Below are 17,982 nucleotides of genomic sequence, written 5' to 3'. Positions count from 1 at the left end.
GGTCAGGTGAGCCCACAAACTCATTCCACTGCACAGATGTGAATTAGTAACATCCTTAGTCACTAAATGTAAAGCCAGACTAAAACTAGCAACCCAGCAGCTGCATATTGCATATTCTTCTGCTTAAGGTCTCCATTTCAACTCAAGTCTTGGGCAACTACTTTATTTCACATGATCAATAAATGGCTGCTCAAACAACATTCTCTACTGATATAGCCTACATTTGACCTGTTACTGGATCCACTGCCTATGAAAGTCTGGAAAACAAATACAGCACAAATTCAGAACCACAGCATGGCTGAGGTTGGAAGGGACCTCTGGAGGTCACCGAGTCTAACCCTGCTGCTTAAGCAGGGACACCTACAGCCGGTTGCCCAGGACCATGACCAGATGGCTTTTGAATATCTCCAAGGATGGAGATTTCACCAGTTCCCTGGGCAACCTGTGCCAGTGCTCAGTCACTCTCACAGTGAAAAAGTGTTTCCTGATGTTCAGAGGGAACCTCCACCTTTTTCAGCTGGTGCCCATTGCTTCTTGTCTTGTTACTGGGCACCACTGAAAAGAGGCTGCTCTGTCCTCTTTGCACTTTCCCTTCAGGTATTTACTTACCTTGATAAGATCCTCTCTTCCCTAGGCCAAACAGTCCCAGCTTCATCAGCCTTTCCTCACAGGAGAGATGCTCAAGTCCCTTAACCATCTTCATGGCCCATCATTGGTCTCTCTCTAGTATGTCCATGTCTCCCTCGTGCTGGGGAGGCCAGAACTGGACAGAGCAATCCAGGAGTGGCTTCATCAGTGCTTAAGAAACTGGAAAGATCACCTCCCTCGCCCTGCTGGCAGTGTTTCTCCTAACACAGCCCAGGATACCTTTAGCCTTTGCTGCAAGGACACATTGCTGGCTCATGATCAACTTGGCATCCACTAGGGCCCCTAGGTTCTTTTCTGCAAAGCTTCTTTCCAGCCAGTTAGCCCCCAGCATATACTGGTGGATGGGGTTGTTCCCCTGCAGGTGCAAGGCCTTGCACTTCTCCTTATTGAACTTTATAAGGTTTCTGTCAGCCCATTTCTCCAGGCTGTCAAGGTCCCTCTGGATGACAGCACACCCTTTGATGTATTAGAAGTTAAACTTGTGCCTGAAGTATAAAACTTGGGACAGCTTCCTCACCATTTCTTCCAGGATCTACAACTACAAGGCCTCAGGACTGGTCTTCAGATGAATTACCAGACCTCTCTTTCTTGAGGGAAGTGTGGGATACCCAGGTTCACTAGGTACACCCGCCCAGTTCTGTGTTCACTCCAACAGCACAAGGGATAGCTGCATTTTACAGATAACCTTTTAATTAGGCAAACTGCATTCTTCATTAGAATGCCATCTTTAAGGCATTGAAGTAAAAAAGGATTGTGGCTCACACTAACTCGTTGACAGTGATTTCTGTTCTATCAAAACAAGCCTCATAAAGACAGATTCTTTCTCAAATGTGCCAGCAGTTTTTTAAGAGAAGACAAAACCCAGTATTTGAACAGGAAAAAAAGAGGTAGAATTATAAGAAAAGCAAAGAGTTTTTTCCTGTGGAAAAAGATTAGTGTCACAAGGTTCAAGTATTTAAAAATATTAAATTTATTGCCTGATTGAAATTCACTATTAAAAAAATGTTATTTGAGGGAACTGTTGAAAACCCATGCTAAATGGTAACATAAAAAAAAGAAAGCTTTGATTTTTGCTAGCAAACAAAAAAAAAAAATGTGGCTTAATACTACTCTGAGCCTCACTCCACCTCTTCTTCACAGCTTTTCATTAAATTCCATTAACTTATGTTCAAATCCTGAGGTATATTTAAATTTATTGACTTCAGGAATTATTCCAACAGCACCAGACTAATGAGAGAATCAGGCCCTAAGAGTTGCTTGTATAAATACTGTCACACCTTTACATAGCAACTTTTTCCTTTTTTTTTTTAACATTATTACATTTAAGTGGGAGGGCTCCTACAGGCTGCATTTTCCTCACTCATCACTGCCACTTTGTAAAGCATGTGTTTAATGAAGCTGTGACTGAAATCAATTTTTCATGTTTGCCTTGGTATCGTAGGCAAAGAGCTTTTGGACGACAGTGGTGTGAATGACCATAATACATCAGTCTGCAAACAGGGTTCTGAAAATAGAAAGACAACCTAATACTCAAAGGAGAGAGTGGAATTTTAGAGTGCCCCAAAGAGAAGCTTTTATGAGCTCTAGAGGAGACACTATATCAAGGCAAATTGAATTAATCCAAAATTTATTTAACAAGGCTGGACTGATACGATTCTTCTACAGTTTACTTCACAGCTGTTAATCATTAAACACAGTTTAGATAATCATCTGATATTCATTTTACATGCAGTAACATTTTCATTGAAGTTAACATAATTGTACATCTTAAGAACTTTGTTGAAAATGTTCCCTTAGGAACAAAATTATCTGCAAAGTAATGCCATGAGTTTGTGCCTCATGGGTTAGCCAATGTTGTAAATACAGATGAACACATTCTTATGACATTATTCTGATGCCATACATACCCCCTGCTTTAATATGCATAGTAAATATTTAGCCTGGGTTTTTTGTGAATGTCACTGATTTACTCATTCTGGAGAGGTCAAGAGAGGAAATACAGAGATTGTAGGCTACAGTTTTACAGTTATCTTGTTCTTTCCTGTTGTGAGAAAGAATTTTTCCAGACTAGACTTTTTTTTCTGCTCCCCTAAGATCCTTCTCTTGACTTCAAGGAAACTCCTCCCAGAAAAATTACTTTGGCCCTAATCCTGGAAGCTGATCTCTGTCAATGGACATACACAATATCCCATTGAACTCAGTGGAGCTCAATATGAACCTGAAGGTTTTGTGGATTTAGTATGAAGAGCAAAGTAAAATTCAAAGGTTTTCCAAGGTAAGGTCTATACTTCTATCTACAGTGATTTATTGGCTAGTATTCAGCTTCAGGTACACTAGACTACTTTCCTAATGAAATGTAACAGGAATCCAATGAGAACAATAAAAATGTTTCAAATTCTCACAGATAATTTTCTGTATAGGAGTTATATTCATTTCAGTGACTTTCTGAGAATTTTGTTTCTAAAAAGATTTCAAAATGAGCTTATGTAAATAGATATTTTTGTAAACTCTTTTTCTCCAAATTACCCAATTTTAAGTTACACAAAAAGAAACACTCCTAGTTAATCCTTTACCTGAAAATGCTGGTTACTCTGGTGAACAACCTCATTAATTGGAACTGCAGTGAAGGTGAATTGCATGTACCTGCCCAGAGATGATTCTTGACAAAATCCTACCCGTTTTAAAGCTTCTGTAAGTAGAAATCTAATAAACCTATAGCCACAAAAAGCTGAAGTTTTTCAAAGACTTTAACAAGCTGCTTGCAATTTTTTCTGACTTATTGAAGGAAAGGGAGTCAAGAGGAAAATTCCAATAAAACTGTATGTAAGCCAAAGGTTTGTTTATGTTTGTATGGATTAGCATTCCCACATTTCCTGTCACTAGACTTCCTATTAGTGATGTTTAACTTTAACCACATATCCTGGGTTAAGGAATAACTCCTAAAGTCAATTTCCTGATTCGACTAAGAAAGGTCAAAGGTTAATTTTGCAGCCACATGGTTAAGCTACCAACAGCTACTGCATAGCCTTGTTTTAACATATAAAGTTACGCAAATATTAGTTAAAGGAGGTGGCAAGCTCTGGTGATTACACAAAAGTGTTGGGAAAAAATGATCCCAGAGGCTTATTCACTCTAAGTGAAATCTACTCTCTTCACATGCATGCGCATCAGTGGAGACACCTCTCAGATATGGTGAGGTCAACCTGGCAACTACAAACGTGTACATCCTTTTACACATGGCTGTGTGACCTCTGCCAGAGCCCAACTTGCACCCAAGAAGCTTCCCGCTGTACATCTTATTACAGACTTTCTTCATACACTTCCTACAGACCTTCAAGAAGAAACAAAATTTAATGGTAATATAAGAATCCACAAACTTAAACTTATCATATTCTTGAACAGGAAGCACAAGGATTTCTGCGTCCTTAGAAAAAAAAGCTGATGGTTGATGAATTTGCAAACAGCACTGTAGCAGATACTCCTGTTGTGCCAAATCAGCAGGAATTATTGGATCAGTATTTCTTCCATTTAAATACCGAAGTGAACAATCCTCTGCCCAAACACTGCAGGTGAAACAAGAAGTATCTGAAAAAGTTTGTGGGGCTTCTGTCTGGAGGGATACTTGTTTTCAACAGTAAAATCAATTTTTTTTAATAGTGACATGAGTAACAACAGCAGATTGATACATATCTAAAACCAATGAAGAAATCAAGAGCTAAAGCTGATAATGCAGATTCGTTCACACTGCACAGCATTCTCCTTCCCTGGTGAATTCTCATCTACAAATGATTTCATTCTGATTCAGTTTTAGTAACCTAGCCAGCACAAAAGATGACAGTCAAATGAATGCAATCCCATGTACTGACGTTATAATTTTTTTAGATCTGAGAGATGGATGGTGGGGCAATTTGACATTGGATTTAGTGAAGTTGGTCTTGGTATTTAGTTACCTTGTTACAACTATTGTAGACTAAAATACAGGGCTCACAAGTAACTAAGTAACTTGGGTTGCAAGTCATCATTTTAAAAGTGAAACTTGATTAGACTCTTACCCAAGGCCTAACATTGCTAATACAACCACAACTCTTTGGGGATTTATTCTCTGTTCCGTCTCTCACACATTATCATTTATACTTGCATCAGTGTGGCGGCATTTTACACTTGTTTTGCACAGTGAAGGCCTCTAGATAAGATGCAAGATAGCAGAGACAACCAGTCATCAGTCTTTACTCAGGATTTCCTGACTGCATGTGAACAATAACAAAATCTACTTTTTTGTAAAAACTAATGCATTTGAATATATAGAGAGATAGAGAACATCTGTTTCTTACACTTCAATCTGGTTAAATGCCAGTCACAAGGAACTGGCTCAATTTGCACATTTAGGCTGTTTGCAAGTAAGACATAATTTTTGTGAATCATTCATAGTCATTTAGCATTCACTGCTTATAAACAAAGCAAATGTAAGTGCATGCACATGAGCTGTTCTTTATTCACTTGTGGACTTAACATTTGGAATTCACTTTTCCAGCCACGTGACTGGTTCTACCAGTCAGACAGTACAATGTCTGTTCTCTGACTAGATTTCTTAAACTTCATAAACAGGCATAGCCCTTGAAAAACATGTTCCACCATCCAATAAAAACAATGAAGATTACCTGAGAAATAGCAACTTTGGTCAGAAAGAACAGTCTAATGAAATCTACTATATTTTAAGAAATCTTCATTCTTTTGTGCTGAGTGATATTTCTGTCTGGCTAAGGGTATCCATTTCAGATTTTAAAATAAGCTGTTTCTTTCCTAACATGCAGTGGAGCAGGGGAGAAGGAGGAAAGGTATCAATCAAATTTATTGGCTGGATTTCTCTTGTCACATTCACACCAACTCATCACTACAAACGCAGCTTTCCTGTCCACCCAGGAGCTGCCACGTTACTGGCATGCTCCTCCTTCCTCTCCATGTCTCCCCTGATTTAGTTTAGTTTGATGGTTCTTTCCAGTCAGCAGCTTTGACATTTTAGCTGATTTTGATTAGTTATCCCAAAACATGAAGTTGTAGGACCGTTTATATTTTACACTGTAAACTCTTTTGTAGAACATGTGATGACATTTCAGCAGCACAAGCTCCTCTGATGTAAATCCTCCTGTCCAAATATTTGACTACACTGCAGGTACAAATTCCCTGTATTCTCCAGTTGGAATACAGCAAGGCCTACAGCCAAGGAATCTCATTTTCTACAGTGCCTTTGCCTTCTTTTTTCTTATTATCGGGAATGCCCATACTATGGCACCTTGGAAAATCACTGCATTTTTCAGTCTTTTGTTTCTTGACTGCCTATAATACCTGTGTACGCACACCCAGGACATATAGAATTGTAACATGAGTAAATAACTCCAATAAAAATAGAAAATCATGAATGTCCTGTGGTATGCATCTAATAGGTATCCCACAAAGATGATAGCTGCTGCTGTGTCCTAATAGTTCTGAGCCTACAACCCAATAAATGGACATAAATATTTTGATCATAAAGTTTCTAGTTTCTGTCACTGCTTCTTTTGGTGAGGGAGAGTTGAGGAACCAACACAAGTTCATTCATGTAGAAATATTTCACACCTCTCAGCTCTATTTCTTTGAAATCCCAGACAAATGGCCACTGCTCATGAATGGTGAGACTCACCACCACATGGGCAGTGAGGTAGATTATCTATTTCTCTCCTGTGAGAAGACATATTGCACGCTTTTAACAGTGATGGAAAAACTGTCAGTGCCCTTGCTTTAAATAACAGTGGAGCAACTAAAGGATATAATCAGGTCCTGGGAGACTTGGATAATACGTTCTCCTGAGAAAAAAGGTGTTCATCTCCTGTTTTCAAAGTGCCCTAACCACTAAATTAAAGCTTGATCAAAGTGTTCTAGTATGGCATTGTACTACATCACAGAGCAATATATGAACATCTACAGAATGCACCTAGAACCTGAGTCTAATTTTAGCTTCCTATTTGGAGGTGTAGGGAGAAATCCAGCCTGTGGTTAGATATCACTATTCAAGATTTCCTAGAATATACACTAACTATATTCCTCATTAATCACTGTCTACTTCTGTCAAGATAATACCACAGTAACTCCAATGAAGTTACAACACACTTACAGTAGTACAGCTGATAGCAAAACTTGGCTCGATATCCTCAAACATAAATGGATATTTTATCTGTTTAGTGCATGCTGTCCCTTTTATTGAAACCGAAACAGTGAAACAAAAGTCATCCTGAAGAGACCAAAAGAAACTTAAATATGTATTTTTTCTAAGCATATGAATATTTTATGATCTATGGTTTCCATAGTGCTTATTTACTTTGTTTGTTCAACATTTCAAGTTGTCAGAATAGGCATTAGACAGAGCAACAATAGAAAATTGGAAAATAAGTCAGTAACACAGTTCTTACATTTTTACTTGGGACACAGACATGAGGATATACCCACTATCAATGCACTGCAAATAAGGTATTAATTGTTTATCTGGCCCAAACTTAAACCAAGACTTCAACAATCCCAGAAAGTATTTAATATATAATTTGAAAATTATTCTGCTCATATTAAAATGTAGAAAAGCCTCAGTAAAAAAAATCATAGAAGGAGAAGCCAAATCAGGTATATTTTGAAAAGAAAATAGTGTGTCTTCAGTATAATCACTTTATCAGATTAGCCAATTTCTTACTAATATCTACAATGAGATTTTCAAGTCACTTATTTGTGAAAATAGTTTCAGAAAAGGTTAAAGTTATCAGGGATTTTTTTTAAATCCATGTTATTATTATTTCCTCCATTTATCATTCTTTCTTCATCAGAATTAAATCCCTATTTGTACTTAGCATTTTGGTATTGGTTTTAAATGTATCAAAATTTGCTTCTTCATTTCAGGTAATGACAGAGTAGGAAATAGCAAAGACAGGCTCGCTTGGGAGATGCACAATGTTTTTTACTGTGTCTTTTCCAAACTCTGTGTTGTCTTCCAGTGAAAAGCAAACAGAAATATTTAAATTACTTAATTGCCTCCCGAGGCTCTACCTAAACTCTTCCTTCAGTCACACTCTCTGCTTTCAGTGAACCTCAACAAGGCAAACAGAAAGCTTGCTTTGTTATCCTGGTCTATGGCACCTGAATGGTGCCAAACAAATCTAAGTTAATTCAGAGCTCTTAGGGAAAGGATTTCTTTCTCTGACTCCTCTCCGATACCAAATAAAGAAAAAAAACAAGCCTTTTTTTCCCCTCTCAGTATTAACTAACAGCAGAGACAATAAAAATATCATCTCCCTGGTGTGATGATTTACATACACTCAGCTTCCTCTTTTTTTTTTTTTTTATTTCTTCTGAGTCTCCATTTGATTTCTCAGGGATATTATTCATCTACATAAAGGCGTTACCTCTTATGGTATGAAGTGGTTTTACGTGGAATCCTTGTAATGCAGCAACTCATAACCATAATCTAGGCTAAAATGTGTTACCTAAATTGCTGTGGTTTCAAAATTTACAAAAATGTATTTCCTAGAGCAATCTAACTTCTCCTTTTACTACAACAACAAAGTAAACCCATTAGGAAGACTATGAGTTTGAGCAATTAATTACACACTTAATAATATTTTACAGTTTTTCTCAAGACTTTAAAGTTCTTTCCAAACATTATGATTCAGATCCTGCCACCCTTCCTCACACAGACTAGGAAAATAAATGGAACTACTCCAAAAGCAAATTATATTTAGGTTCTGGGAAAATTTGGGTTCTATTTCAATTTTTTTTTCCTAACAATTCAGTGAAACAATTTTGACTGAATGCATTTTGCAGAATGGGAAACGGAAACACAGATATTAAGCAACTTCACTTAACAAAATGGTAGAAAGTCAAGGTTTCCTTCTTTGAAGAAAAAGCTTTGACTTTCGGTATCTCACAGAGGTGAAAAGTTCCAAATGCACAAAAGGTGGTTAGACACATAATCATTATGGAAAGCCTCAGAGCTGGATCCTACCTCACATGTTATTTCTGCAAACCCTCCCCTTGCTGCATTACTGCATTATAAGAACATAAAGAATGAATAACTAACTACTGCTGAGTTTCATGTTTATTACATAACAAGTGCCATAATCATATCAAGAAGATACACAAATTAAAAGGGTATAATCATAATATCCAAAAATCTTAAACATTTCAAGTGCACCACTGACATGACAAAGACTTCAGCAACGACTCAAATCACACAGTTTGCAAAGGCATCCTTTGTCAAACAAAATAATTAAAATTTAGGTTGAAAGTTAGAAAAAAAAGACAAGGACAAGTATTGGTTCTGATATACCTGAGTTAGAATTTTAAAAATATTAGGCAAATATTAGTGATTTAAAGATGTTGACTCAGAGAGTATTAGCTATTTACTGAATGTTTAATAAAGTCAGGTACAAATTAAAAAGCTCAATATGTATTTCTCAATTCCACATAGAAATCCTTGGTTTGGTTGTTGGAACCATGTCAAATCAAATTTTTACTAGGTTTGAAAAAACCTGCATATATTCATGGTTTCCATAGACTAGTCAAGAGCTCGAAATATTGGTCTTGACTATCCAGTCAAGACCAATTTTTTCCACAGGAAAGTAATTCTCAGAGGAAATTATTTGTCACGCTACTTCCAATCTGAAGATCTAAACACAGTCTTTCCTGTAGCCTTTGGCACAACCCATAATAATTGGACCATAGGAGAGAGCAACAAAAAAGTGGATCCACAAGATGCATGCCAAACATCACTACCAGCTCAATCATTTGCTTTCTCACCATTCCCCTCCCCCCCCCATCAGGAATAATCACTAGCTGAAGTATTAAATGACATGTCATACTCATTCACTGATGGAGGAGCAAGACAGAATGACATATTCTGCTGATCATTTATAGCTATTGGTTGTTATAGGGTATTAACTTGCAGTACATAGCCTTGTTTGAATTTCAGATGAGCAGATGGCCAGATGGATTAGCCTGTAAAATTAATATTCCAACCCATACACAGCAGGACTTTGTATGGGTACTGACTGCTTCAAAATCCATGAAGTCAGTTTAGCAGATTTTATTTTTCAGGCCTTGCTTATTATTTCCTCCACAAGTGCTGAAACCTGTGACAGCGAAAAGCAATTCTAGAATACTTCTGTATTTTGGTGTCACGGCTTCCTTGAATATTTCTTTCACAATGCCAGGAGCACTCATTTCCAGTGCACACCTGGTGAAAAGACCAAAAGTGATTTATCTCGGTCACATGTAAATGTTTGTATATCCCTATTGTACAATAAGGTGTACAGTGCATGGGAGCTATAGATATTAGGTGCCTACTTTTGGCAACAGATTTTAGCAACACTATTGAAATTATTCCCCAACAAACTTCTCAGTGCTTTTCAGAAGGATTCATGGCCTCCCCCTATTTAGCCCCCAAATGACTTTATGTGTACAGATACCTGGCAGATGTCATCCCCGGTTCCCAAATTGACTAGAACACTAAAACAGACGTGTTGAAACAATAAGGAGCAACCCACTTGGCGGTATTCATAGTGATAGAGGCTGCAGTTAGCAACCGCGGCCTTGGAGAAGGTGACAAGTTCTAGCTATTAAAAACTGCAGATTTGTCATGTCACCTGGACCTTTCTGAAAACCTTACCTCAATTGCAATCACTCTGCCTTGGCCTCTGACCCATTGCAGATGAACATAATACAAGTCTTGAGGGAGACTGCTGTATTTTAGAGCTACCAGCTTGATTACTATTGATTATCTCCTTGCCTCGATGGTAATTTCCCTTTGACAGTAGCATTTCTGCCTGACTGCTCCTTCTGGGACTTGGGTTTTCTGTTCTTCTTTTTTCTTTTTTCCAGATTTGTTACAAGAAATATATTTTGATTACTGTTTTGGGCAGAACAAGGGAGGTAATAGAGGGGAAGGGCTCAGCTCTAATCACAGCAGGAACTTATTAAAGAAATCCCTCATTGTTGCAGCGTAACCAAGAAGGTAACTCTACATTTGAAAATTAGACTGTCTCATGAGGTAAGTTTTCCTTTTCCCTTTTGATGAGGGAAAAAAAATCATTTAAAATAAATAATATATGAGACATTAGAATACTCCCATATAGTTATAATCTCATGAGATAATGTGAGGACTGAAAGGATTCCTACAAAACTGAGTTTAGAGCTGACTCTCAAATATGATGACCCAGTTGGGTGGTTCAGTAACAATGACGTTGGGCCTCCAAATGGCAGATGAGGCTTTTGTTTTATTTGTTTGACAGTAAATATCTGGCCTGTTGCTTAGCAGCCATACACAGAAACAAAGGCGTTTCCAGACAAAATAAACTACATTACAGCAGGTAAATCTTTCACAGCAATTACCAAATGGAAATGAGAACTGAATTGATCATTGCAAAACAACCCAACACCTTTGTTTCCTGCAGATGTTTTAAGCACACAAATGGCAATTTGGGATTTCTTGATAGCAGTGTGAGAAGACTTCATATATTAAAAAAAAAATTAGTATACTGATTTTGAAAAACAATATGCTGAAAGTCCTAGAAATGGAGACCAAAGTTTTCAAACTCCTGTTCAGCTGTTAAATCCATATTTAAATACACTAAGTAACTAGATTTGCTCTCAGAGACAATGAGCATTTACAATTGTGGCTGAATTCCAGGGAATTTTCATGTGCACTAGGAGCACTGTACTCATCTGGAACTGAAATACAAATAACAAAGCACCACAGACTGAAAAGCTTTTGTGGATGTTTTAATAATTTGATATTAATTCTGTCAAGCCTTTCTTCCACCTTTGGTGTCACAAATGCATTCCCACACCGCAAGTTCTCGGGCCAAAACTCGTGTGTGACACTTACCCTTGCACACAAAGTCTTCAGCTTTTGCAGGACTCACCTCCTATACTGAAAAAAAGGAAATGCCAAAGCTACTCTTGCATATCGCAGCTGTACAGCTTTAAGGCAGGTACTTCACTGAGAAAGCAGCACTTAGCCTCACTGAGCAAACAGAAAGGGCCAAATTCTGCTCTCAGTTACCCTGGGGCATTCCACCACAAGAAGGAATCTGCATGTGAATACCCTAGAGAAGAAATGTGTTTCCAGACACTTGAGCTTAAAGACTAAAAAAATGCTGGTGTGAATTCTGTCATCTTATATTTTCATTGAGGGGGTTTGGGGGGTCAGTTGTGTTGTGGGAAGGGTTTTTTTACCCTCAGAGTTGATCCACAGGGCATTGTCATTTTGTTGCTGTCTCACCTTTCAGTTGATAGACAGACTTCCTGCTGGAGAGACATTATTATTTAACCGGATCCACTCATCCTGCCACTGATTTGTTTTACTTTTGTTCCTGGCAAAGAACAGCAACTCTAGGTAATGTTTCTTTCCTCATTTGGCTAAGCCCTTCAGAACACTTTAGTAAATTAACCCCATGTAGTTCGCTTAGTAAACACAGGATCTCCTGAAAGGATTTATAAAACTAAGTTACTTCAGAATTTGCAGATAATCTTCGTTTTTCTTTCGTTTTGTCTGATACAAGCTTAAGAAAAGACTTGGAAAGCAAACGTGAATGTTAATTCCTCATCAGATAGGAGCTGTCTCAAGCACAGCATAAGAGAAGCAAAGCAAAAAGGAGGGAGTTTAATAAACAATATAGATGAAGACATGCCAACTCTGTTTCTGGAGTAGAAGTATTATCAATGTATCTGCACTAGTCTGCTTTTAATTACATCAATCTTTTCTAGCTAGGGTTACCCTTTAGCAGTTGTAATCCCTCTGGAAAATCACATCCTCAATTTGACCACAACCAAATTCTCATTCAGTAAGTTTAAGCTGCATGTACATATATTTGTGTATATATATTTATGATACATACTGTACTGCATACCACTGCTCAAAGAGAAGTAATAGGCTTCCTAAAAATATTAATGAGTAAAATTTTGTCATCTCAATAACATCAGGCCAGACAATTATAATAGTCTCTTACATTCATCTATAAATCTATTAAGAAAACATATTCCGCGTAGTTGTGTTCAATGGACTATTCTCCCTCCCATACTGACAGAGTTTAGAAACTTCTATCAGATGGTAAAAAAGCTTTAAAATAATACTTTGTAGATGGCATTCATGAAACCTTCCTTGAGGATCCAATCCCAACTTACGTAACAGACAACAAAAATATTCCAGTTAACCTAAAAAAGCCTTGGTCTGAACTGTAGAGTGACCAGCTACTCACCACTAATTTCATACGTATTTTCTTCTTTCTAACTATGATTAGGAACATAGTTTGCTCAGTGGTGCCTGCGTCCTAAACGAAAGATTTCTCTTACTACGGCGAGACAAATGGATCTGAGAGATACGCAGGAATTGCAGTACAATGAAATCACAGACTGATACAATTGGCTCTGCAGGATGCCAGTACATTAAGCACCTCATCCCTGCACTGGCATGGTATGTGTCAATACCACGCGCTACCACGGTGGTTCCCTGGCAAAAATGTGTACAATCTGCCTGGACTGCAATTCTTTTATAATCATTCATGTATTTTCATTTGCAAGCAAGTTAATATGACTGAGTCTTGTGAATACTTATCAAAAATGTAGCCACACATGCTGAATATTCCCACACAGCTATTTTGAATGGTCTTTGATTTAATTCCTTGATCGACAGAGGAATCAGTTATTCTGTCAAGGAGAAGAAATCATAGCATTTGTTCTCAAGTAATTAACAGCAAGTAAACAGACAAAACTTGTGAGTAAGCCATAGATTAAAGTATGTTTGTAAAAAAAGAATTTGTTTAATTCAGATAACTGTTCAAAAAATCAGGACCTACTGGAAGATAAACACAATGAAGTGCTGGATAACTTGACCATCGTATGTCTGAATCCTTTGCACTGACTGTATTCAGGCTAGGGAGCTGGAGACCCAACAACTTATTTTTCCCAAGGGAAACATGGAAACGAACTGAAGTGGAATTGTCTGTGGGGAGAATGTATAAAGGTCTGAGAGAAATATACACATCAGTTTCTTCTTGCCTCCCCACTCCTTAAATGCTCCAAGAATCACCAAGACAACAGGACACCTTCCAAAGTCTTTATTAATGCAGACAGAAAAAAAAAAAAAAAAAAAGGGAATTGTACCCTAACCCAGAGCATTGCGGTGAGTAACTGAGTAACTATTAGACCCATGGGCACTAGGGAGGAATCCATAGATCGACAGGCTCAGGGACATGCTTTATATGGGAAAAAATGCGATGCCTCTGTTAGAAGTTAGGTAGGAATATTTTCAGGCTCCTCACTCAGGATTTAAACACATATAGGGGACAGACGAGGATCACAAATGTACGTCTAACCTATTTGCAGTCTGAAAATATACAAAGCAGCTTTAAAAAACCTAGTATGAGTACGAAGAACTGTTTGGCTCCAGAGCAAGCTAATTTGGGTGATGACAACATTAACCCACACAAAACTCTGAACTGGATTAACCCTTGCACAGAAATTAGCTCAGTTAAAACCAGCTTAAATACCTCAACACTCACTCTCCTATAGTCCATCCACCCTGCAGAACACCCTAAAAGCTTCACGCAGCGGAGGTGGCAGCAAGCACTCTGTCCAGAATAGTTACAAAACAGAGAGAGGATTTCTCAAGCAGGGTTAATATGTTAATGTCAAAACAGCATTAGCAAAACCCATCAACTCCGCACAGAAAGCAAAGTGAAATACAAGCAGATGGGACTGCAAGCCTGTAAGACCATCCTGCTCTGAAGGAGCCATACAGTGTGGGGTAGGTGGCTAGGTCTGACTAGGAAAAAAAGGGTTGCATAGAAAATTTGAGACCAGTTGGGCAGTGTTGCCTCTGCATCAGCTTCTTCTAAGTTAAGAGCTTTAATATATTGACCAAAGGTGCAAAAAAACTACATTAAAAATAATCCCTCTGAAGTACCTTGTCATGTTAGCTGCCTTGGCTCCCTGTCTGTACTGTGTTTACTGTCCCAGATGTCCCATAATCTGTTCAACAAACTCCTTCCCCTTCCATACCACTGCAAATACTTCTTCCAGCTGAGCTGAGCTTCTTTGCTGTGACCAATCCAGAACTGAACATCAGCACTGTGGCAAGCCCAGGATGTGGCAAAGCCAAGCCAATAATGCATAGTACTAAAACCAGTATGAGCTCCCAGCCAAAACTGGTGGACATGTAAAACTGTGCTTAGAAACCCGCCTTGCAGTGGGTTGGTTCTCCTTCAGCGGATACTCCTTCAACCTCACCATTAAAAGCTGTGTATATCCAAAGGAATTCCAATAGTGAGACCTAGCACCAGCAACTCCTCTCTGCACAAGGCAGTAAATCCATATAGGTGTTCTTTTTTTCTCATAAATACTCTGCCTCAGTGTATTTAAAGCTGAAGTTAATAGCTTTTCACTTCAATCCATAGGCAGTACAGTGTCAATTTCCTAATTACATATATAAAAATCTGTGTCACCTCACCATAAGAAAAAAGTAATAATAATGAGCTGAGTACAGCCATAATAACACACACACATTTATTTATAATGAAGTCAGGACACCCAAACAAGAGAGGCTTGCAGCAGGATTTTTTTGTTAAGTATAAACTCCAGTTCCCTTCACTTTCAGTCTTCCTGCCACAGTTAACAATTATTACACTTAAAGCCAAAGCTGCTCTGAAGGAGAACAAGAGCTGGAACTGCCAGAACAGAGGCTTAGATATCCAGTTAATAATTTAGCAGCAGCAACCTATCAGGACATAGCAGTTCACATTCCTCCTTTTCCCCACAGAAACGTCTTCTTTGTGAAGGAATTTCTTTGGGAGGTCACTGCTAGAGACGAGAGTGGACAGCACTATCTGCAAGGAAATGCCTATTCCAGGCTCCAAGAATTAATCTGGATAACTTGCACAGACTTATTTAACTGATGGTAGTAACATTTTTTAAGAATATTAAATCCTCTATACAGAACTCTTCTGCCACATTGAAGCATTTTATCTAATTTGAAAATAATCTAGTTCTTGCCCTTGTGCAGGCCTATCAAGAGATCCGTATAAAACACAAAAATGAAAAAGAGAAGTATAATTAAGCTCTTCACAATCAAAATTTTAAGTTTACACAGAACAAGATTGAGAGTGAGTGAAGTATATCCAAAACCTAATGTCAAATTTTGGGCTGCTGAAAAGAGCCCATTCTTTTCTTGTTATAAAAGAGTTTTTATTCACATGCATTATTATTGTCTATTATTCCTCATTTCTTTCAGGACTTTCCAGATGCCAATGCAGGTAAATAGTACCATTACTTCTATTTCTCCTTAAGAGAGTCATCCAAAACAAGCAATATTTCTGCAGAGCATCATCAAATATGATATACTCATCAACTATGATTTATAAATGGAAATTTCTAACTTCAGACTGTAAAAATATGCTCAAAAGGAATAAAGGTGATACAAATGAAAATCACCTGGGAAAAAAAAAAAGAGTTCTATGCTTTGACTCATCTCCTTAGCCAAGCAAAGCAAGGCATTTATCAAAGTAAGTTTTAGTGATCAGCTTTCCAGATTAAAAATACACCTTTCTGTTAAATTTAAATGCTGCTATGTTCTTCTATATAATTTTTTGCTATGTACAGGAGAGAAAATTGAGGAAGTTTTATTTCGCTGAGATCCAAATTCATCTCACTAACTGCTGGAATTTCTCTAGGGTGCCTAATTAGGAGTCCCATCAACAAAGGTTGCCTATATAAGTCAATGCTGAGAGACAGCTTTAAAGGATAATTCAGTGTTGCTACTCTAAAATTGCCTCTTCTCATGGGCTGTAGAACAGGGCTCCTAATCTCAGCTGGGTATTACAATTAGTTGAAATTAATTCTGGCCTCAGTCCCTAGGGTTCTTTCAGCAAGAGTTTTCCTTTTTTCTCTTCATTCTCAAAAAACATTTCTACTCACAAACCCAAGAAACACATAGGACAGATGCTCCTGTCTTTCACTTGGCCCTGGAGGCTTCTGGCAACCTATGAAAAATACCACTGTCACTGGTGCCGTGGCTTCACAGAGTCGTAACCATTACCACTGCCTTAGACTGCGTTCAATGTTTCTGGTAGACATTTCTAGCTAGCTGTCTTGAACTTCAGATTCACCCCATTTCTAAGTCATTGCACTCCCCAGCAAGGACTTTCAATGTTCTAAGGTGGAATAAAAAGAACAATGACATGGCTCCCCACTGCAAGCCTGTGGTGTTTTTGAACACAGATGGAAAAAGTAAAACAGATCCCAGAGTAACTCTGCATCCCCAGTCCAGGAATCAGTCCACCGTGGAGTCCTGAGGACACCCAGGATACACAAATCTCACAAACATACTTTGCTCTGTAAGTAACCTGCTTGTGAATTTGACACGGGAAGAATATAGAGCCATGAAATAGAAAAAAATATCAGGTCCATGTATTTATATAACTTCTTCTCGGGATACACTTTACCACAGTCAAGGGACACACCCTTGCAGAACCCCATTCCAAGCTCCATGAACTCAGCCAAGTTCAGTAGTCTTTCAATAAACCAGGTAAAAAAAAAATCCAGGCTAGTGCCATGCCAACAAAGTAAGGGTCATTTAAGAATGCTAAATGAGAATATACAGCTGTCTGGCGTTTGGATGGGGGTAGGGGAGAGACAAAACTATATTTCCCCATGCTCCTTTCCTTGAGAGACTACTTTTTTTTCCCAAAAAGATGCCTTGCTAAGGAAAAAACAATGATTTCTCATCCTTTCATACTGCTCTATATGATATATGAAAAACTAAAGGGAAGAATCAAGAAGCTGGTTTAGCTTGGTTTTACAGTCAAAATTCATGTCTGTGGATTCTGGAAAGGCTGCAGTAACTGAAAAATTTATGAAATGATGATGTGAGAAAAAAGAAACAGAAAACAGAAAACCCTACAGAAATAGAGATTGTGTTGTCTAGTGTCCTTCAGCCAAGATTTTCAGGAATGACTAATGATTTTGGCTGTTACGATGCCTGAATTGCCTGTGTTGGGATTCATTTCCAGAAAGTGCTGAGTATCTTTCCTCTGAAAATCAAGCCTCTTAAAACCGTATATAGCTGGGAAACCAAAAAAGGAGGCATGGAAAACTTTCTTTAAATTTAGAATATTTTTGTAAACACCCACTTAAGTACAATGCCCAAAAACACACTTGGAAAAAAATAATGTCTTTGTTAAGGGATCGGATTGTCTTCTATATAGTTACAGTATTGCAATATATACCCCTGAGATATTCAAGCAGCTCATGAGGAAAACTAAGGAT

The sequence above is a fragment of the Haliaeetus leucocephalus genome, unplaced genomic scaffold, assembly GCF_000737465.1.
Source record: "Haliaeetus leucocephalus isolate CR32 unplaced genomic scaffold, Haliaeetus_leucocephalus-4.0 Scaffold0, whole genome shotgun sequence".
Lineage (NCBI taxonomy): Eukaryota > Metazoa > Chordata > Aves > Accipitriformes > Accipitridae > Haliaeetus > Haliaeetus leucocephalus.
The sequence above is the reverse complement of the archived record's forward strand: the minus strand, read 5'-3'. Positions refer to the sequence as shown.